At 38.2% G+C, this 22,341-nt stretch overlaps 1 protein-coding gene and 1 long non-coding RNA gene across 5 annotated transcripts in view; one reads left to right on the forward strand and one right to left on the reverse strand.

The window, feature by feature from the left end:
- The window catches only part of CPQ (carboxypeptidase Q), a 462,588-nt gene that overhangs the window by 398,189 nt on the left and 42,058 nt on the right, over positions 1 to 22,341 (forward strand). The window lies entirely within an intron of this gene.
- LOC139085250 (uncharacterized) lies at positions 1,333 to 6,033 on the reverse strand. Its single transcript, XR_011543449.1, has 3 exons — positions 5,909 to 6,033; positions 5,554 to 5,668; positions 1,333 to 1,696 (listed from the first exon to the last, which is right to left on the reverse strand). It is a non-coding gene; the product is annotated as an uncharacterized lncRNA (long non-coding RNA).

Raw genomic sequence — 22,341 nt, forward strand, 5'->3', positions numbered from 1 at the left:
CAATACTATTATCCCTCATAAAAATATTTTACAATAAATTTTTAATATCACATCCAATATATGGCCAGTTCTCATATTTTTAATTATCTCCAAACTGTTTTCTCCCCCCTCACAGTTTTTTTTTGTTTAAATCAGGATTCCAATAAGGTTCAAACAGCGCAATTGGTTGATGTGGTTGATGTCTCTTAAGTCTCTTTTAATCCATATGTTCTTCCTTCATCTTTCCTCTTTCTTGCCACTTATTTGTTATAGAAATCAAATAATTTGTCTCGTGGGATTTCCTACAGTCAGGATTTAGGTCATTCCATTCCCATGGAATCATTTAACATGATTTCTATTCCTTATGTTTCCTGTGAATTGGTAGTTAAATCCAGAGCCTTGATCTGATTCAAGTTTGGTTTTCCTTTACTTTTTTTTGGCAAGAATACTAATTAAGTGTCTCTCTTTACTTCCATTAGGAGTAATGTCTAGCTGTCTCTCTTTTTATGATGTTAGCCGTCATTGAAGATTATTGCCTAGATCCATTGTTTCATTAGGGGTTGCAAAATGGTAACTTTGATTATTAGTTGAAATAATTCTATAAAAAAGAACTTTCCCCTCATTGACTATCTGGTTACCCTGAGGTACTTTTCTGTAAGAAAGATAGGATAAATGTTTCATTCTTTCCCTTTTTTAACCTACTTTAAAGTGATTAGTTGGTTCCTTAGTATCTCCAAAGATAGCTAATTGGGTTATTTTTTACTATCATTATTAACTAATGGATTTAAATATATAGATGTGCTTCATTCTGTTGCAGTAATTATGCTTCTTAATGCTCAAATTTTCCCTTCTTTGGCCAGTGAGAGGATCTGTAAGCTAGTTCCTGAGTCCTTTTGACATGACCCTTGTGGTCACTGATAGTGTCCTAGAATTCTGATATGACAAAATGTTGGTAATCTTGTAGATTTCCTGCCCCAGATCTGGAATCAGCTATTTCTCCAAGGAGCCCAGTTTCCTTCTACTAGGTCATGGTATTTAGAGGCCACAGTCTGAACATTAAGTGTGCTTATTGCTGCTGGGTTGGTTATTATTTCTATGTCTTTTCAGGGGATAGAACTAGGAAATACATTTTTTCTCTAAAAAAATATTATGAATTATATGATATTTCCACTTCAAGTTCAGGACTACAAAGTTGTACTTTACCTCACTGATGTTATATCTATATCTTCTTTTTCCCTTGCCAATAATCCTTGCTCTTAATGCAATAATATAACCACTCATCTGCTTTATCCCACAATACACACACAATAGTCTCAGAATAACAATACCACGCAAACAACAGCAGCATGATTATTGAAAACAGTTTGTATATTGTAGGTTTTTTTGTCTTTAGTATGCATATTCCACTAGAGATATATAAATTTCTGTTAACCTATAAGGCAAATTACTCTGAATGTAAGATCATTTTCATCTTTCATATTTTTATCTTAAAACCTGAAACTACTGATTTCTAAAATGTTTAAATGCTTGTTTATAGTTTCCTTTATAAAATGAGAAAGAGGTTGCAGATAGGAATAATTATGAGACATTAAAATAATTACCTTGGAGAGTCATAGTTGGATCCTCAGGACATACGATTGCCTATTCTTTCTTCTTAGACTTGACTTCAGACAATTTCACAATTTTAGTTATTCATTCAAGAGATAGCTGGTAAACGCTATATGACATTCAGATAAGAGGAATAAAGAAGGAATTTAACGTGTATTGAGTGCCTACTATGTGTCAAGTATTATTCTAGCTGCATTACATACATTGTCTCACATAATTTCATAAGAACTTTTTGAAGTATACATTATTATTCTGTAACCAGTTTTCAGATAAAGCAATTGGGGCTCAGGGAGTTTCCTTTGTCCAAAGTCACAAAGCTATTAAGTGGAGAAACCAGAATTAACATATTGGTCTGTTTTATTCCAATGTCATATGTAAGGTACATTCCCTATCCTCAAGAAGTTAATGGAGGGTTTAGACATGGGAAGAACAAAGTGTAACTGAAGTTCAGGCAAGAGAGGCATTAAATTGTGTGGGACATCACAAAAGAGGTAACATTTCACCTAATTTTCAAGAAAGAATAGAATTTTGTTGCATGCAGGGAGAGTGCATTCCATGTGAAAAGATGGGAATGAGCAAAATTCCATAGGTAAGAAAGTGCAATGGTTTCTTGAAATGATGAGTAGTCTGGCTTGGCCAAAGTTTAGTTCAATATATGGAAATTGAAAAGGTTGCCTAGGACCCCAGTTGGGACCTGAATGCCATTCTGAGGATTTGGAATAACAAGAAACTTTTGAAGGTTTTGAACAGGTGTGAGACATGAGGCTCAACCCCAGCCACTGGGCAGGCTCTGTCCACCCCCATCCTCCTCCTTTGCGAGACTCAAGATAAAACCTAGCTTCACAGATCCACACATCTCCTGGATTGTTCTGCATGTCTTCTAGCAATTTCTTGCTAAGGTTATAGCAAGAAATACAGCAAACGTGTTTTTTTGATATTTTGCTACTTGATGTTTTGCCAAATTAAATCTTCCAGTTGGAGAGACATAGAGTAGTCCTGTGAAACATTGCACTGTGATCGGCAGTGGTTGTTCTGGAATTCTCAGATATCAACAATGACGTCTGACTGTAATTGGACATAATCTGTTTATTGAACCTTCTTTGAGTCAAATAAGTCTCAGAGTATTGTGACAGCTCATCAATTTCTTATAAGAGCTCTGCGAAAATATGCGTATCAATTTAATTACTTTAACAAGTGTGGGATTAGAAACAACAGGAAAAACATCACAATTCAAGAAATTTTGGTAAAATTGAGTTCAAATTGATTAAGGACTTTTTACTAAGGAAATGAGTTATATCTCAATTGTATACAATAGACTTCTTAGTTTGGGTAATTTCATTGGCTTAAGATCCTCCCTTTGCTCAGTATTAAAGTTCAAAAATGACCACTTAACCTAATATTCTTTTCTTTTTTGTGTGTGTGAGGAAGATTAGCCCTGAGCTAACTACTGCTGCCAATCCTCCTCTTTTTACTGAGGAAGACTGGCCCTTAGCTAACATCCATGCCCATCTTCCTCTACTTTATACTTGGGACGCCTACCACAGCATGACTTTTGCCAAGCGGTGCCATGTCCACACCGGGATCCGAACCGGCGAACCCCGGGCCACCGAGAAGCAGAACGTGCGCACTTAACCGCTGCACCACCAGGCTGGCCCCTAACCTAATATTCTTGTACATTCTTCTCATGGGGATTTCTAACATAGTGAATTAAGTCTCCCTATTATCCCATTTTTATAAGTGTGAGATCGCATAATTCATGATAACTAAACTTTCTTTTACAGTATGACATTTGCTATCTTAATTGTTTTTCCAGTTCATAATGCTTAAATCAAATTTAGTTGAGCTCTGTGAAATCTATTAGTTATGGATCTTTTGAGAGCAGAGAGAGCTGTTGCCTATACTAGGACTAGTTATTAACTATGTCCTTAGTATTCTTCCTTCCTTGCTTCCTTCTTCTTTCTTTTGGTTGTAATGGCTGAAATAGTCTCCTGGCAAGTGAGAGAATAGAATCTTATGTAGAGATAGGGCATGGCCTTCGTCAATACCCAAAACTATCCAGTTTGGGGAGGTTTAAACCTAAGTAAAAATGTTTGCTGGATATGTCTTTACAAAATCCATGTTTTTGCAGAAATAGTTCATTAATTATTGTTAATGTCATATTTAAAGAATGAAGCTACTCATAGATATTGTTTTAATATCTTTAGTCAGCACTATACTGCAAAGCTCAGTACAGAATAGAGCCATTTCCCAAATGGGTCAGTGATTCCACACTTACTATTCCTGAAAGAAGATTTTATCTGAGATATACTGATTATTGTAGTCACTTGGCATGCTATTTTCAATTGCCCCGCCATAACTTTAATTTTTCATTTTGTGCTAGTGTGGGCCCACTCAGAACCCATATAAACCCAAGATATGTGTTTAGGTTACAGTTGTGGTTCACACCCTTGACTGCACTTTAAAATCACCTGGGCAGCCTTTAAAAATATATCAATAGTGGGGCCTCACTCCCAAAGCTTCAGATTTAGTTGATCTGGCTGCAGGACCACAATAGTTGCACAAGTCTAGGGAGCACCATTTACCAAGAACATATTCATCCCCTAGGACCCCCAACCACACAGAGCACAAGTCCATTGTATTCTATGTGAATAGTGCCTGCTGTACTTGTGCAAACTTGGAGGCCTAGAGAGAGGGCCTGAGCACACCTCTTTTCAGAAGGTCCCCAGGTGATTCCAATATACAGCCAAACTTGAGAACCATTTTGGGGTATAAAATAGCTTAGACATTAAGAGTATGGAGAAGCCATGTAGAAATGGATTCAAAATCTCACTCTACTGTTGCATAGCTGCGTGCCCTTAGGAAAGTCATTTAACCTCTTGGAACCTCAATTTCTTCATAAATAAAATGGTGATAATAATACTTGCCTCATAAAATTATTTGAAGAAAAAATAAAGACAATCTAAGTGAAATGCTTGGCACAAAGTTAACGCTCAATAAGCCACTATTATTATTTCAGGTATTAAATCAAGATTTCTGTATTATTTCAGACTCCTTCACTACCAAGTGACAGAAATCCAACTCAGACTACCTGAAGCAAAAATGGGGAATTTAAGCAAGCCACAAGCAGGCTAGGGTTGGATTTGGTTTCACAGATTCTGGTGTTTGAATGCTCTTAGGACACATATTCTCTCTCTCTGGTTCTTATTCCAACTTCTTTCATGGTGCCTTTGTTCTCTCAAGCCAGCTGTTCCCTTAGGGGCTAACCTATGAGCATAGGCAGCTCAAGACAGCTTTACAGCCTCTTAAGCACAGAAGAGCCCAGTAATTCATCCCATCCAACTCGGGAAAATCACGGTGGCCCAACCTGGCTCATGTGTCCATCCCTGTGGTCAAGATGTTTAGTCCTTAAAATGAGGAGAAGAGGTAGTGTGCAGAGGAACACAGTATCCACCTTTATTTTCATTGTTGAAACCTGATTCAAAATATATAAAATACATAAAACCTCTACCACTCTAGGATCTATTAGCAGATACAGAAGGACAGCCGTAAAGTCCCAGAAGCAATAAAGAAACTCCTGAATTTAAAACACCTAGTCTCCCTGCTCTGCATGACCTGTACACGACAGTCACCCCTAAGATGAACTTAGGACAAGAAAAGCATTCCTTAACTTCTCTGATCCAGTTTACCTGAGGCACTCAGGTTGATAGGCAGATGAGGAGTTGGACACGTTGATGCCAGCCTCCCAGGATTCTGCATGATCTAAAGCCTGAAGCCTTCTCTCCTCCCACTCCCACTCCATAGTCTCTCCTTAGCCCTACAAATGGGAAAACTTAGCAGAGTTATCTATAGGAACACATTCTACAGCTACTCTGCTGAGTATGTTATCCAAGAATAAGGCAATGAGGAAGAACAATCACAAAAGGCCCTGAGACACCCTTTAACATTTGAATTGTTCTAGCCACTTACCTAATACTTGTGGTGGAGAGGCAGCAAGTGTCATGAAAGAGGAACAGCACTCATCTCTTTAGAACAGTGTGCTTTTGAAAAGTCATTTAACTTCTCGAAGCTTCAGTTTCCTGATCTGTAAAATGAGGGCAATAATATTTCACAGGTCTATTGTGAGAATTGAATGTATTTGATAAGTGATAATGTATTTGAAAGTCAATTACACTCTATACGGTTCATCTTCACTAAGTGGTTCCAGGATTTGGGGGACAGTTTTATATTTTAAAAATTACTGAAGAGGCCTTGCTATGAATATGCCTCTCATGTTCACAAAGATTATTGCTATTCACTGCCCTTTGGGTCTTAGCACACTTACTTTGTGGTTACACGAGCGAGTGATGGAGCTGCTGGCATTCACCTCAAGTCACCCTGCTATTTTACTGGTTTAGTGGCATCATTTAGGAAAGCGCCTGACTTACTTCATCCTAAAACAGCATAACACTTCAGAGAAGGAAGCAAAGAAAAAAAGTCACATATTAATAACATTACCGGCTCTTCTATGTCGAATGATGCTTCTGGGGATTTTGAGGCCTCTTTTCAGTTCCTATTCAGCCAAAGTAAATTGATTATGGGTTGATGGGAGTTGGTGGGAGGATTATATGAGTGAATGTGTAAAAGCCAACTGGCTCATGGCTAAGGACACAGATGGCATTCTAACTGACTCTCACCGGCGACATCAAATTCTAGATTATATGCTATGGACTGACTAGTGATTCTCTCTTGGCAAGGATCCTCATCCAAGACAGTGATATTAAAATAATATGCATCAAAAAATATATATAGTATGTATTTTCTCTGACCTGAAAATGGGGGAATTACCATTTTAAGCCTCTTCTGGTGTTAAGACTCTATAACCAAAAGCCCATATTTTCCAAGAAGTGAAAATTGCTTTCAATGTAAAACAGGAGTATTTTGAATGAAGGAGTTGTCTACTCATGAACTTCTACCTTTTAGGAGCAAGAGATGAAATAGCACAGAATTGCCTATATCAAACAAACATGAATAAAGGTTAGCTATGGATTTTAAATTGTTCAAAAGATTGGCACTTCACCATCACTAAGATGTAGGGAGCAAATTGATGAGAATATCTTGGCACTGAAGGAATATATTTTCTTAATTTTTTCTAACATCTGGTCTTGGTACCAATTTTGTTTCAATTTCTGCTAATTATAACCATGCGAAAGCCTGATTTATACAGTTTAAGTATCCCCTGGCAACATGATCTTGTGCTTCTCTCTTTCATTTCCTCCTTACCCCTCCCCTATTTTTTTTCTTGAGAGAATCAGGAAAAGGTTTCCTGTTTCTTAACTGTTGAATCTATTTATGAAAATTTGAACTAAACAGTTTATCACAATTAAGCAGGATGCCTCATTCATCAAACCTTCATTTTTCTAAGACTCCCATCCTGTCAGTTGCTGAAAAGCATGTGTTAAGTGGAAGCTGTGTTTGTCTATTGGCGTGCCACATCTGTTGACGATTACAGAGGCACATACCATTCATATCGTGGCATGTGCTTCCCTGTGCCTCGGGTCACAGGCCCTCAGGGACATTTGCAAAGTCTGTGCTTTTTAACTGACCTGGAACTAAAGAGCTTAATTTTGCTTGAGAATGTGTTTATGTACCTTGTAAAGGAACTAGTTATTCCCTTTTGCTTTCCCTTATTATGGGGTGTGTGTGTGTCCGCACCAAGGAAGAACCATGCCCGGTAATAAGCTTTAAGACTTTCTTCTACATAACCATCAACCTTTCTTGTAAATTGCTGCTTTTATTTTTTATTCTTTCTTTTGCTAATAGCATATTTCTTGGCTTCTCTTGGATTTTGTCTGTTTTTCTAATACTACTTAATTCTGATTTTATTTGCTCATGTTCTTAGTCAAGATTTGGGTCAGATTTTTTTAAAAAAAATATGGTCTATGTAATTATAAGTGATTGAGACCCTCCCTGGAGTTTGGCCCTCTTTCTTTGGGATCTCTTCCTGATCTGTAAGCATATAGCATTTTTCATTCTATGAGCCATATTATTCAGAAAGTATCTAGAACCTAGAAAAGTGGAGCTGAATCTACAAGTGATGTACCCAGATATTTATCTCTCTAATTTTAACACCTAGAATATTTGGCAATATCAAAAATATTGACCTTTTTTTCCTGCTTTTCATTCCAATATTTAACATTGGGTATACATGACTATAGTAACATTAATTTTTTTTTCACTTAAAAAGGAAGTACCGCTTTTGGACACTGTGAGAACTCATCAATATTATGAACAATTAAATGAATTCTAGGAGAGGAGCTGCCTGAAGTAGTTATTTATATGGCTGAAAGAAAAACTAGGAGGGAAAGAAGTTGAGACTGAAGTTAAAGTCAATGGTAGTTTCATCCATGGTGGTTAATGGTGTTTCTTAATCTTTAAATATCAAGTGTATTGTAATGCTTAATTGTCCTTGATATCTAAGTGAATTACCACCATACTGAAGAAAAGAAGTGACCTATAAATTCTTTGGTGTTTACTGAAGAAGAGCAGCTTGAGGAGCTTTAAGAATTCTACAGAAGAGAAGAAGCTGTAAGATTCTAGGCTACTACGTCCTTGAAATGGGGAAAACAGGAAGCACGAGCATGCCTCTTCTCCAGCATTAAATTTTGCATTGGTTTGCTATTAAATTCAAGGATACGTGAAGGAACCAATTTTAATTGCTTGGCACTTAAAAAACTTGCTCTACTCTTCAGTGAATTCGAAATATTTTGAAAATTTGATTGCATTTTGATCCATGCAAATTTACGTGTAATAAATATTTGCTGTGCACCGAAATAATCTGTCTTTTAAATGCAACTATACAATGCTTAGAGGAGAAAGGGAAGCTAACATTTATTGAAGACCTACGTGGTGCTAAATGTATTACATTCTTGATTTTGTCCACTCTTCTTAATGTCCATTATGAGTAGATATTGCTGTTTCTGTTTTACACATGAGGAAGCTGAGGCTAAGAGCAGCTTGGAGCACTTACCTAACCTAGTATGAGGTGCAGTGCAGATCTGAAATCAGCTCTGTTTGACTGCAAACCTGTTTTCCTCCTCTGCTGTCTTTACATCCCTGGGATTATGTTGAAAACAGTGAAGAGTGGCAGCTTCTTAGTTCATATAGGCTTTACAATCAGTGCAGCCTGATTCACCAAAGACATACACCCAGCCTCACACACACAAATCCACTTGAGGCCTGATTTATCTGGATTTGTGTCTAAATTATCCCATATATCAAATAATGCTGGATCTTTTATCCAGTTTCTTCTTTGTAGCCAGCCTAAAGTGTCTCAAAACTCTCTTTGTCCCAGAGGAATATTAAGAATGTCATCTTATGTTAATCAAGTATATGCTTGCTGTCTCGTATTAATTAAATTTATGGTACCTAAATCAAGAATCCTTCAGCTTGGCTTTTGAAGTACGCTGTATCACTGGCATGGGAAGAGCCCATTTTGAGATTTTCTTACACAAAAGGAAAGAGAGCTACCAACAGGTATTGTTCAGAGCCCTTTCAACTGATCCCCAAACATAGGAGGAATCTCCCTTCTAAGGAAGTTTTTAATAAACCTCATTATTTGACAATTAGTCAAATGTCTAGAATACAGCATTCCTTCATTATTCATTTTTCCACTTCTGGTTATGTTTTAAGGCTCTTTTGATGTTGTTTGCCCCCCAGGTGTTGGTAAATGACCATGACTGCTAATAGGCTGGCTTCCACAGGCGCCTGCTAACAACTGCCTTATAAATATTCAACAGGGGCATTCTGTGCAAAGGGCTGGAGAATTAGGTGAACTGCCAAGTCTTTCCACATCTAATATCTATGATAATGGCTGCAAATTACACAGGACAGAAGGAATGGACTTGCACTGTGAAAAACTGGAGGGGACTCAAGACAGCCTGTGGCTCCTGGCTCAGGCAAGCAGCTGCCTCTCTGAGCACACCTCTCCTGGGTGCGGTCACGGGCCTCACCCCGCCCAACAGCAGGCCTTCCTCAGCAAGTCCTCACCACCCCAAGGAGTAGTGGGCTTTTCTCTTCATTTTAATCTTTGTTATAATGGTAATTAGCATTGCATCCTGAATAGTAAATTAAGAAATCCAAAACAGAATTTTAAATTTAAAAAGCTTTTCCTCTAGGAATCCAGTTGCATTAATTTTGTGGACTGAAGGTAAGCTAAATTAGCCAAGTTTGTGAATTCATTACCTCGTTCTAATCCTCAACATCACAAATGCAAAAAGCTGTCATTAAATTTGAGGACTGAAAAGAACTGAGATTTCTCAAGATGCATGTTGAAAGATGAATTTGAAAAGATCTCACTAAAAAACACAAAAAGTTATTACTAATGTGGGATATTTTATATTCATAGTCTGTACATGGTTTAAAAAATGCCTATTTGCAGTACCTGGTTCAAAAAGAAATTATGCTTTTAGAGCACTTGATCAAATTTTAAATTGAAATACTTATAGTTATTATTTTGTTCTGGTGATATACAAGCACAGTTTATAAGATAATATTGGAAACTTCTTTTGTCGTCGAAGGATATTTGACTTTCAGTTATTAAACATTTTACATCCAAACCGAAGTTAAAAACAAAGAGGAAAAAAGAGACAAAATGAGATTTTTTCCACCCATTTTTTTCATAATATGATTTCAAAAGAGAAAGTACTTACTTCTTTGACAATATTTCACACTTTGTGTTTTCCCTAAAAATATTGATAGTGAAGAAGAAACGGTAGTGATGAAAGCAGTGGTAATAAATTTCATAAAGGTATAGTTAATTTTCACCAAACTAGTTACCACGCTGGTAGTGGGGCAAAAGTGTAAATATTTCATCTTTGATTAATGGAATTCTAATTTTATAAATAGCTATATACCTTGATATATACATCTGTAGCACATTTTAAACATCTGTTCAAGATGACCATTTGGGAAAAGGAAGCTAAAAGGTTCATTGGCTTCACCTAATACCTGTTGTGTGGTTGTATACACTGCATTCAAGTCCCAAGTGAGACTTTGTAAAGAGGAATTTTATACAATTTGCTTACCTTATTATAAACTGTATAACCTAGAATGGCTTTATAAAAACGAGAATGTGATTTCTCTGAGTTTTCAAATGTTATACAATTGTTCAAGACCCGAAACTTAGCAGTTTCAACAGTGGAAATGAGAATAATTGAGATTAAATGCTAGAGGCTAATGGTTCTCTTAGCTCCATTATTACAGGACCTCTCACTCTCTTGTGTTTATTAGTTTATGAAAGATTTTTGCATTCAGAACCTAAGGCCTGGTTTTTAAAATGCTACTTTGGGGTAACAGACTGGTTTGTAGCATTATTTTTTTCAAGCTTGATTAATCTTACCCACAGATAGCTTAAAGGACAGCTTGATTAAAACTACTACATATGCAGGAAATAGATTGCCTTAGCTTAGCTATAAAGCTTAGCTATAAAATATGAAGTCCAAGCTGTGTTTAAAATAGCTTTCATAGGTAACCCTTCAACTAAGAAAATAATAATTTATAGTATTACCACTCCCAAGATACCTAGGCAGCCATTGCTATTAGAAAATTGCATTGCTTCTATCCACCCTTGTTGTATGTTGGCTTCTTTTCTAAAAGCACCTAGAAAGCAAAAGGCCTAGAAGCAATTTTAATGATCCAGGATATAGTCCTTAGTCTCCCCTTCAATCAAGACAAGACCTAAGGCCACCGATTCTGCTAACATCAGAATAGTCTGCTAGTTTCTTTTCATCTGCTATTAGTACAGGGTCCCTCCCTGCCCCCCACCTCCCCCCACCCATGTTACAAGAGGATCTGAAAAAACTCTGGATCCCTTTCTGCTAGAGATCTGTTTATTTTTAATCAGTAAGAACAAAGAGGGCCCCTTCTGAAATTTTTGCTTGGTGACTCCTGAATTAAATATTTGTCACTTTTTTCTTCTCAACACTACCCCTTATGTGTATTGAACTCAACTTAGCATGGGAGTTGGGGGGTGTTGATCCTTTCTTTAACTTTGAGCGGCCTTTGCAAACACTTACCATGGACTAGTAGTATTCAAACAATGTAATTAAGAATCTCTTGTAAAGCTTGTTAAAAGTGTAAATTCCTGAGTCTCATACCCAGAAACACTAATGTACTAAGTCTGGGGTGGGACCCCGAATCTTCGTTTTTCTTAAGTTCTCCTGATGATTAAGATATATGGCCTCTGGGAACCATGCTTTGATGAACAGGATGGGTTCTGAGTCCTTCCTCATGTGTTCACACAATAACTACCTATTGGAACCACCTAAGAATTACGTCATCTGGGCAGTGTTTTCCCAGGTTTATTAATGTTCTCAGGTTCAGAACCAAAGGGATAACAACTAGGCTACTTGGCATGAACAGCAGTTTGGTGGCTACTAAGAGTGCTCTGGAGTGGAAAGAACTGGGTGAGTTCCAGCACCCTGCTGATGAAGCTTTGGCAGTGTTGAGCGACTTACTTCCATGACTCAGTTTTCTAGTGTATGAGTGGAGATAATCATCTTTGCCTTCTACCCACGTAATACCAATCCTCTGACAAATGTTGAGGTACAACTTGTGAAAATAAACTAATTTCTTCCTGATAGTGTAATTATATAAGTAACAGATTTCCAGAAACCAAGCACAGAAAACCCAGCATTTTCCTTACGTTTTATAATAATTTCCCTCAGTTTTAGATGATGGTTTGTAAAACCACTTCCTCAGAGACTTTCCCCATAACGTTCTACTTTACCTTCATCCTGTCTCAATTCATTTCTATAAAGATATTGAGATGGCAGATCACATGTCACGTTTCTAAACCACCCTCTAACTGGTGCCCTTAGAAATCTTACATTTCCCACACTCAGAACCTAGGAGGTCAACCATATTTGACTCTCAGAAAATAACAAACAGCTGCTGAGCTAGCCTGGGATAGTGTATGGATTAAAACGTCGGGTTAAACCACCAAAGCCTTCCCAATCATGAGTCAGTGTGTGGGTGCCTCTATACAAGACTTCATGCAAGGGAGAAGTTGCTGATCAGGAGAAAGCTCTCAAGTGGTTCTTGGGAATTGGAGTTTTTGAAAGGAAGTATCCTTGCCCACCCTCAGTAGAGAAACCTCTCTCATTGTTTTACCCACCTCATCCTTTCCAAACAGTATGTGCACTTCACATCAGAGCAGTGTATGGCAAGAGCCCCTGCAGTCTCTGCTTTGTTGAAGACCAGGAAGATACCTATGATTGAACAAGACAGATTTCTAGCTTTTTGCAATGAGGGAGTACACACAACATGAGGAACCGTGAGGTATCTCAGTCAAGGATGTTAGAAAAGACTTGCAGGATCTGGGTTTGGGTTAGGGGAAGGTTTGGGGAGGGTCCAAGGAAGGAGAGGTTTGCTCTAGATTGGGCGCGCTCTGGAAAGAGGACAATTCTATGACTGACTATCTTAAAAAATCTTATCTATAGGGAGGGCAGACCAGATGATGACTAAAGTTGTAATGGGTAAAGAAGCAGCGGTCGCTCATATTACTCAGAAAAGGGGGATGTTTAGTGTTTTGTGGTTTGTGCAGTGACTTTGTTTTCATCTGGGCTTGCACAAAATTATGAAGTGGCTTGTTGTGACTCAGTTCATCACAGTCACAGAATGCCCTTGTCTGATGCTGGTGTTGTGTGAGATTTTTTATGCGTCCAGCAGGAGAACAAGATGGGCTGGCTTCTTTAACAGCCCGGGCACCTACCTGTGTCATCCCAGGCCCTGTATGTCAGGGGTTGCTTTCTTTTTCAGATTAAATGTCTTTGTAGTATAAAATCAGTTTTAGAGCAGTGTGACTTTTTTTTCATGAACATTTCAGCTTCATTTTGTAGATGCTGTTTTCCTAATTAATCTTCAGCTTTCCCATTGTTTATTTATGATCACTTTATCTGATCTGGACTTGCATCTCCCTAGCATTTAGGGACTTATGCATTAGGGACATTAAGGGATTTAGGAACAGTAAGAAGAGTGAAGAGAGGCTCCTCCCCATGAAGCAGTGGGTCAGTAGGGAAATTATAAGAAAGAGCAAAGGAAATGAAATGGTTGCCAAAGTCTACTCAAGTGAGGAATGGGTGCATGGAGGGATTGATGAATATAAACTGTCAGGCCCATCTGAACTTCATATCACCCCAGATAAGCTGCAATTATCATGAATACCTCTAGAAGCAATAATCAGCAAAACACGTTTCCTACCATTTTATAATTTATGTACATATGTACATACATATGTATGTATTGTACCTGGTGTTGACACATAATACTGAAATTATGGGATGCTAAAATTATGGGAAAAAGCAACTTACTTTCCAGGAGGTTTTCTTGCTTCATAACTAATGGGAAAACAGGTAGGATGAAAACTCAGTAGAAAATTGCATGAAACATTTAGTTTTAATACCCATTGCCTTTGAAATCTGTCAGAAATCTCTTGTCAGCTGTGGTTGTCCTCAGAATCATAAGGTTTAAAGCCTACAAAATGTTCATTTTCATATGAACATGGAATGGAGTCAAGGTGTGGGGGAATACTTTTCTTTTCCAACAGGTACTTTTGCAGAAACATTCAGTAGAGAGGGATCCTTCCTCAAGAGGTGTGGGAAAGAACCCAGTTGTGCCACATGAGAGGCATAGATAACTATAGAGATTGAGTTCACACTTAATGTTATTACTCTTGGCACAGAGGACAGTGGCCTCTCTTCCTTTCTGTATTCTCTGTAAGGACTAAGCCTACTGAAAAGTGAAACCACCAATCAGAATATAAAATCTTTAAGGGAAACCATCTGCCTGCTATTTCTTTCTCTTCTACTTTAAGTCTAAAGTCTTGTCATAGCCAATACCTAGAGTCTCTGGCACTATAAGCTATGAGGCTTCACAAACAGAGGTAGGGAATGCCCTTGGTAAGCCCCTCCATCTCCTGTTGGAGTGTGCAAAAGCCTCCTTACTCTTTTTTTCTTTTCTTAGAATCAACATTCTGAGAAGAACAAAAATATTCTCTGATAACTCTTATAAAACACTTTTGTGCTTGGCTTTCCAAGGATTGAGAATTGGACACATAATTCTCCACTCATTTCTCAAGTGTCAAGAGAGAATTGAGTTTAAAGACTCCAATTCCCTTGCAGGTTACACTGTCTTTCTAGATGAATTAGTATTCAACAAGGCTTTGGGAAACTCTCACATGATTTGCAGGTTTGCAGATTATTCAGACTCATATTGAAATTTCAGCCTGAGGAAGTCACTAAACAGTTCATGAGCATGAACTTTTTCCCCAGATATCTGGACATCTTGGATCTATTCATTCATCTGCCTTCTTTACCTCATCTATACCTCCTTTCTCAAGGACTACTTGAGAAAGTCACAGACACACTAATTTGGTGCCACTGCAAATTGATGGCCTCCACCCTTAGCTGGATCCTTGATGAGGCCTCGTATTCCTGCTACATATCCTCAGTCAGTTCTTCACCCACACACTATCACCACTGACCTCGTTCTCCCATCCTCCATTTCCTCCATTGACCAGCAAAGGGCAGTCCATTATCCATCCATTCCCACTATTCCTTTTGGGTACGATAGAATATGTATCCCTCTTCTTATCCAGGGCTGTGTTCTGGGTCCTGTTCCCTGTTACCCCCTCAAGCACCTCAAACTGGCAAATTAATTCTATCCTATCACTTCAGTTCTCTCTTTTCACTAAAGTTTTCCCTTCAGAATATAAAATTTTCTCAGGTCTTTTCCATTTAAAAAAAATATGTAAACACCTTCATGCAACTCCGTGAACTTTCCTTTCTTTGCAGTCAAGCTTGTCTCTTCCCACTCATTCCTTTTCACACTGCCTGAAATTCTACCTGAAGCAGACCACCAAGACTACGCTTCCAAGGACTCAAATGTCTTCCTTTTGGGCAAATCAAATGGACCCATTCTAGTCCTTTCCTTTCTTGATCTTTCTGAAGCACTGGCTCGGTTGAGCACATCTTAAAACTCTTTACTTCCTTAGCTTCTGTGCGCTTCTCTTCCCCAGTTCTGCACCTCCCTCTTCCCCATTCCTTTTTAGGTTCCTCTCCTTGTGCATGTCTCTTAAGTGTTAGTATGTGCTAAAGTATCATCCTTGGACTCTTCTTTTCTTATTCAGTTCACTTGTCCTAGATGATAACTCTATAGATTTCTAAATCTATATCTTCAGGTGTTAAAATCAGTGTAGCCAACATTACCACTTGGATGCCCAAGCTGAACTTCTATCTCCCTTTTACTCCAATCCATCTCTAGGAGTAGCAACTTATCATCCTAGTCACTCAAACCTGAAAGCGTTGCATTCACTTAGACCTTTCTTCCGCATTCAGGCCTCTCCATTCAATCACTCCCCAATTTCTACTTACCTTTTAAGGCTCATCTCAGATAATAACTTCTTGATATCCTCACTCAGGAAATGTTAGCAATCATTATTGTTGCTGTTTTTGTTAGTAGGCCTCCATTTAGTATCTAAGGCTATTTGGTACCCCTCCTCTGTATTCTTATAGTAAACCTATAACATTGTGTTAATCATACTATTATATATATAATATAATATAATGTAATATAATATAATATAATATAATTGGCTACTTGTTTTTCTCACCACCTAGTTCTGAACTTCAACCATTTTACTTTACTCACCCATTTTGCTTCACTCACTTAAATTACCTGCCTGGACGCTAAAAGCATTTGAGTTTGCTATCCCTGTTTAAAACAACAAAGATCACCAACAATTTTCTAGTGAAATTATGGTGGTGGTGATGAAGATTACATTTATTGAGTTCTTACTATATACTAGGCACTTTCTAAATGTTTTACATGCATAATCTTACCATTAATCTCATTTAATTGGGAGGAAACTAAAGATGAGAGAGGTAAGTACCTTAGCCAAGTCATTCAGCTTATAGTAGTGGAGTCAGGATTTGAACACATGGATTAGTAGTCCAGACTACAAAAAGACAGGAAAAATATTTTCCAAGTCCTGATAATAACCTTATTCCATCCCATTGCTCTAACAGAGAGCCTGGAAAGTCAATCCAGAATATTTATTATATGTCTACTTTGTGATTGAATTAGGTCTTTGAATAAAAACAACTCTTCCCTCAGGTTTACGACCTAGAAAGGAAAATAAGATATGAACATACCTCAATAACTAGGCAAAATGTTATAAATAGTAAAACTTACAACTGCTATGGAAATTGAAAGGAGAGTAAGTTCAAAGCTGGTTGGGGAAAACTCAGGAAGGTCTTTTTGGAGGAGGTGGCATTTGATATTTGCCTGAGAAGTTGAGTCCTAATGGGTGAAGATGGCCAAGGGGAGAAGAGAGTGGATGGGATTTAGAGTGTAGCTGTAGGGAGTAGAACAACAACTGCTTATTACCTTGCTTTATGCCAAAGGAGTAAAACAAAGGCAAGAGGCTTGGGCAGAGCCTTTCTCCCTACAGGGAAGGGAATAGGGGAATGTAGTCACTAATGGCTCAGAATCCGTTGGTTACTGCCAGGCAGGTATCTATAGAGTCAAGGAAGTACACCCCAGGAAACTTTAAATGGACTTATGCTTTCCTCCCAGAACTCAGTCCATTACCATATTAGTCAGTGCCTTCTATCTGTACCCACATCCCTGGGCAATGAGTTGAGCTTTTTTTTTTTTTTAATGGTACCTTAACATCCCAAGAGAGAATTGAGCTATCCTGAGACCTCACATTTGAACACCATAGTTCTAGTCTTGAGAAGGTTGTTGGTGCCCTTCTCCCAAACTATGTTCTTGTGCTGCTGCTGCCCAGAAAGCAGCCCAGTGAGCCTGGCTCTTCTACTCTGTGGGTTTCTCAGGATACTGAAAGGACTTTTACTCCATGAGTCTGTTCTCTTTTCTAAGTAGAGAACTACTTTTTGGATGGATTTTCTTAGGGAAAATAGTTAATGATCAAAGGCAACCTGAAGTTGGTAGTGTCCAACTGTGACATGACTACTGGATGAATATGTCAGCCTTAGACTCTCTTCTTTTAATTTATGAGTACATAAAAAATCATTTTGAAATGCCTTGCTATTTATTTGATACCTTGCATATGGAAAATGCTTAATAAATTGCATTTGTGATTCAGTATACACATATGCAAATATGTACCTGATTGTAATCCCCATTTTCTACTCCTACTCTGTCAGGAACCAGAAGGTTCAAGGTCCCTATAATTAACACGGTGGCCTCTGTATTAGTCAGGTACTATACACATGGCCTCTGCCCAAATCTAGTTGCTGAGAACAAGTTACATAGCCCTTTCCAGGTGCAAGAAAGCTAGGAAATGTTGCCTTCCTATGTGTCCAGGAGAAAAATGAAACGATTTGGTGAACACATAGCATTGTCTCTATCACAGCCTTTATCCTCTTCATTATTCCAGTTATTCTGAGTATTTTGAAAGTTTCAAAGTCTCCCTGTTCTCCCCTACTCCGACCTCCCCCCCAGATATCAAAGGGGCCTCATAATAGGTTGGCAGAGAGAGCTGGGAATGCACACATATTATAGTCTTCCCAACTTTGTACTGTCTGCTTCATCTTTGATCATAGCTTTCTGCTACCACTTCCCATTTAGTTCAGCTCAGAAACATTAATCGAAGTTCTACCACGAGCCAGTCGCTGTTCTAGGTCCTGGGGAGTCAATCATGAACAAGATAGTCTCTGCTCTCAAAATGCTCAGTCTAGTAGGGGGCAGACCTACCATGTCATGTCCTAACACCAACTCCAAAAAGTTTTCTCCAGTGCCTTTCTCCCTCTCAAACTGCTTCTAGATCCTTCAAAGAGAAGACATAGTCCCTTCTCCATACCAGCTCTAGACAACAACTCTCTCCAGAAACCCTACATGTTTCTCCAGGGACACACTGTATTTTCAAAAACCTTCTACAAACATCCCTAGGATTAATTTTGAGAGATAAGTCTAGATAGTATAACCCAGTGCCATACTCCTGCTTATTACTAAGATTCTCTTTAGGTTGTGTCCTGAGGCATGACACAAATTCACTGTGTTCCCCGGCACAAAGCGAGTTCTCATACTATCTGAGTGGCTCTGGCTGTCCTAGGGGTTCACATCACATGCCTATAGAGGAAGTTTGCTCTTAGGTAGCTAGAAGAATTGGCAGTAGTCCCAAGTTCCCCTTCACATGTCCTCCCATAAGGAAAAGGAGGTATTTATGCAAATCAGGTCCCAGAAACAGCCATTGGTATCCCATTATCCCTCAAGGGAGACATGCAAACTAAACCCTATATTAATGTGAGGTTGCGTATGTATGTATACAAAATTCAGAGAGAAATTTTGTGGAGGAGACTGCCCTAGGCCTGTTAAATATAAGTTTAATTTAACTAGCAACCAAGTATCTTTTTAACCAAATTTTTAAACACTCAAGATGCCAAATTTCCCAAGATGAATTCTCTGGAAGAAGTCCTAAAACTCCCTCTTTGATCACTTCCTATCAGCCTTGGGTGGGAAAGGTGTTTTGTTTTGGTGGGTTCAACTCCACCCTTGTTTTTGGTTATAGTAAAAGTCTTAAAATATGTTTTTTCTGAGCAAGAAATGCTAAATGCTAAATTCTCACCACTCCTGAAATGTTTTAAGAGCAGCTCTAGTTGTCCTCAGGGAAAAGATCAAAGGAGGAAAAAGCATATTAATGAGCACAATAATTCAAAACCTCTTAAAATGTAGTTCCCAAGTATGGTGAGACTTTCTGGGCATATCTCTGAGAAACGGATATTTTGGATCTTACTTAAGATACGTGGGAAACCAATCTCCAGGCAATTCCTCCTTATAATTCCTTTACAAGTTCCCTCCTAGAGAATTCCTAAAGCACCTGACTCAACAGTAATGTAGATTTCCCAGAGTTAGAACATTATGGGAGAACAGAATGAGCTGGTTTACTTGTCTAGTCCTCTGACATTAGCTAGCTATAGACGTACACCACCAGGACACCACCTTATTAATTAGGTGATAAGCTATACAGCAGTAAAATTGCATTGCTCCTTCATAGACAGAGAGAAAACACAAGCATGGGTACTGTTGTAAAGGAGCTTAAAATCTAGATGCGATCACTAGAAGCAGGAATCCCAACTGCAACGTGAACTCCATGAGAGTTTATTCACTGCTGAATCCCTAGTGCCTGAGTAGTACTTGGCATATGGTAGATCCTCAAGAATTATTTGCTGAATGGAGACTGAACAGCATAGAGGAATGTGTCCTCAGGTATTAAAAATGTAAGAGTGGAGGGTGTTCTGTGAGAATAGCAAAGATGTATGAAGACGGTAGAGTTGAGCAGAGCCATGAAGAGTTATAAACTTTGAATAGGTGGAGAAGAGAGGAGTGGGCAGACCAGGCAAGGAGAAAAGAAGAGGCAAGTAGTAGAGGAGGAAATTACCATGGTGCACTGGGCTTAACTTGAGTCAAAGGAATCACAATGTGATGTAATAGAAACCAGGAAGATCAGGCATGGGAGTATGTCACACCATCTGGGTTTGTGTCCTAGCTCTGCCATTTATTCAATAACCTCTTTTAGCCTCATTTAATATCTATAATTTTGGAATAATACTATAGGACATATATTAAATAAAAATCAAGAAGATATGATAGATTAAAAGGTTTTAAACTTAGGCTATTTAAAAGATAGTATTATTATTGTTATTATTGATGAAAACAATGTTCTAGGTGGCCTTTTGATTCTTGGCAGTTTTCTTGGAGTGGGAAAATGGTTCATAGAATAGCCCTAGGATGTGTGCCTGGGAAGAATAGGTAAAAAGATGAAATCTAATGACTGCTTCTTGAATAATTTCAAAACAGGACAAGAGAGAAAAATTCTTTTAAGATTCCTAAGTAAGTTTTAGAAGTGACTTTGAAGTTAAATTTGTGTAATTAATTTAAATTATTATGAATTGCATACATTCATTTCACAAAGTTATTATGTAGGAAGTAAAGATCCATTCATTCACCGAGTCAGTGAAGGAATTTGATTAGAACAATACCCAACCACACTTGGATTGTTAGGGAATGTTCGACAAAGCTTTATTGTTAATGATTCTTGGCATGTATAATATTCTTTATCTTCAGAGAACTTGGCAAACATTGATTTAAACTTCTTTTCAAATACATTCTCAAATTAAAGTCATTGTTTCTGAGTATAGCCTAAAGCAAAAAGTAAGATTTGCTGGTTGTCAGTTAAAGAAACTATTGAAGAAGCAGAGGTGAAAACTGCTTATCCATAGAGTAGAGATAGTTTCAGAGATGATGGCATTGTCTAAAAACAAATTTGGGCAGTGTGTTCTGCCCACAGTTAGATCAGATTTTACAGATGGTTGCAGCAAATGCACAGCACTCCATAATTCTCCTATTCTGAGTCCAAAGCAGACATCACTAATCAATCACACATTCTTTCCAGCTGAGTCTTGATTTGGCCACTAATTCTCTTTGCCATATGAGGTTCTGGAAGGCAGTATCAGTGGGTCAGAGTTGGCATAGGCAAAATGAAAACTACTTACTGTCCTGGAGTAAAGGATGACTCTACAAAGTTTCAAACAAAGAAACTCCCTTATGACTGTTAATGATCTGCAAGTGTGTAAGTGCTTATGATCAAAATATGTAAATACGGGACTTATGTCAAAGTAATATCTCAACCGCTCTTCCCACATACTGCTTTCTTCACTTACTTGGCTCTTCATTATTTACTCATTAGTCTGGTGATTCATTCTCTCTTTCTCTCTGTTTATCAAAAACTCACCTTATGTTGGGTGCTAAAGAGAGAAAAAGAGGTATATAAGACCTACTTCCAGCTCTGGAAGAGCATGCAGTGTAGTATAGTTAGGGAGACAAGATCTAGCTATGGGAACCAGTCAAATCATGCTCCTTTTTAAAATGAATGTGATCACTTGAGTTTTTCGTTTGTTTTAGAAACAAAAATGCACTCAAACTGAAAAAAAGTAAAAAGGATATGTTTCCTTCTGGGTTTTCAAAGCCACTTCTGATTTCAAGAAAGCTGCTGGAGGAATTTCTTGTCCATTCTTGTCCATTGGTGGAAGCCAGAAGCTAAGAAGACCCTAGAAACCAAAATACCTAATTACTAAATTATCCCTGTGCAACAGCAGTACTGTTTGGGTTAAGCTGTCCTCTTCCAGAAACATAGAGAGGAAGAGGGAAGAGGTTCTGTGCTGGGAAAACAGGGTGAGGAGCAGAGTGATCTGTGTTCAACAGGAATGTTGCATATGTCACTGTTTCTCTTTGACATGTGACTGAAGGCCGGCTGCCTTGCAGCCTTGGCAATGTGTCCTTTCACTTACCTCTTTTTACTCACAGTTTCAAGGAATCAGATTTTGGCTTTTTTTTATTAGGAACATGGTTTTTGGGTCAGAAAGGCCTGAGTTCAGGTATTAGCTGTGTAATTTGAGGCAAGTTCTGAACCTGTCTGAGTCTGTTTCCTCATCTGTAAAATGAGCAGATTAAAAATATTTCCTCAAAAGGGCTGCAGGGGGGATGAGGCTCAATGGTCCCATAAAGTGCCCAACTGTGCCCAGACATGGTGAGGGATGAATCAATGTTACCTATTATTATCACTGGTAATGCTTTTGGTGACTGTGTTAGTTTCCTGTTGCCCCTGTAACAAATCACCACAAACTTAATGGCTTTAAACAACACAAGTTTGTTCTCTTACAGTTCTGGAGGTTACAAGTCAGAAATCAGTTTTGC

Source organism: Equus przewalskii, chromosome 8, assembly GCF_037783145.1.
Source record: "Equus przewalskii isolate Varuska chromosome 8, EquPr2, whole genome shotgun sequence".
NCBI lineage: Eukaryota > Metazoa > Chordata > Mammalia > Perissodactyla > Equidae > Equus > Equus przewalskii.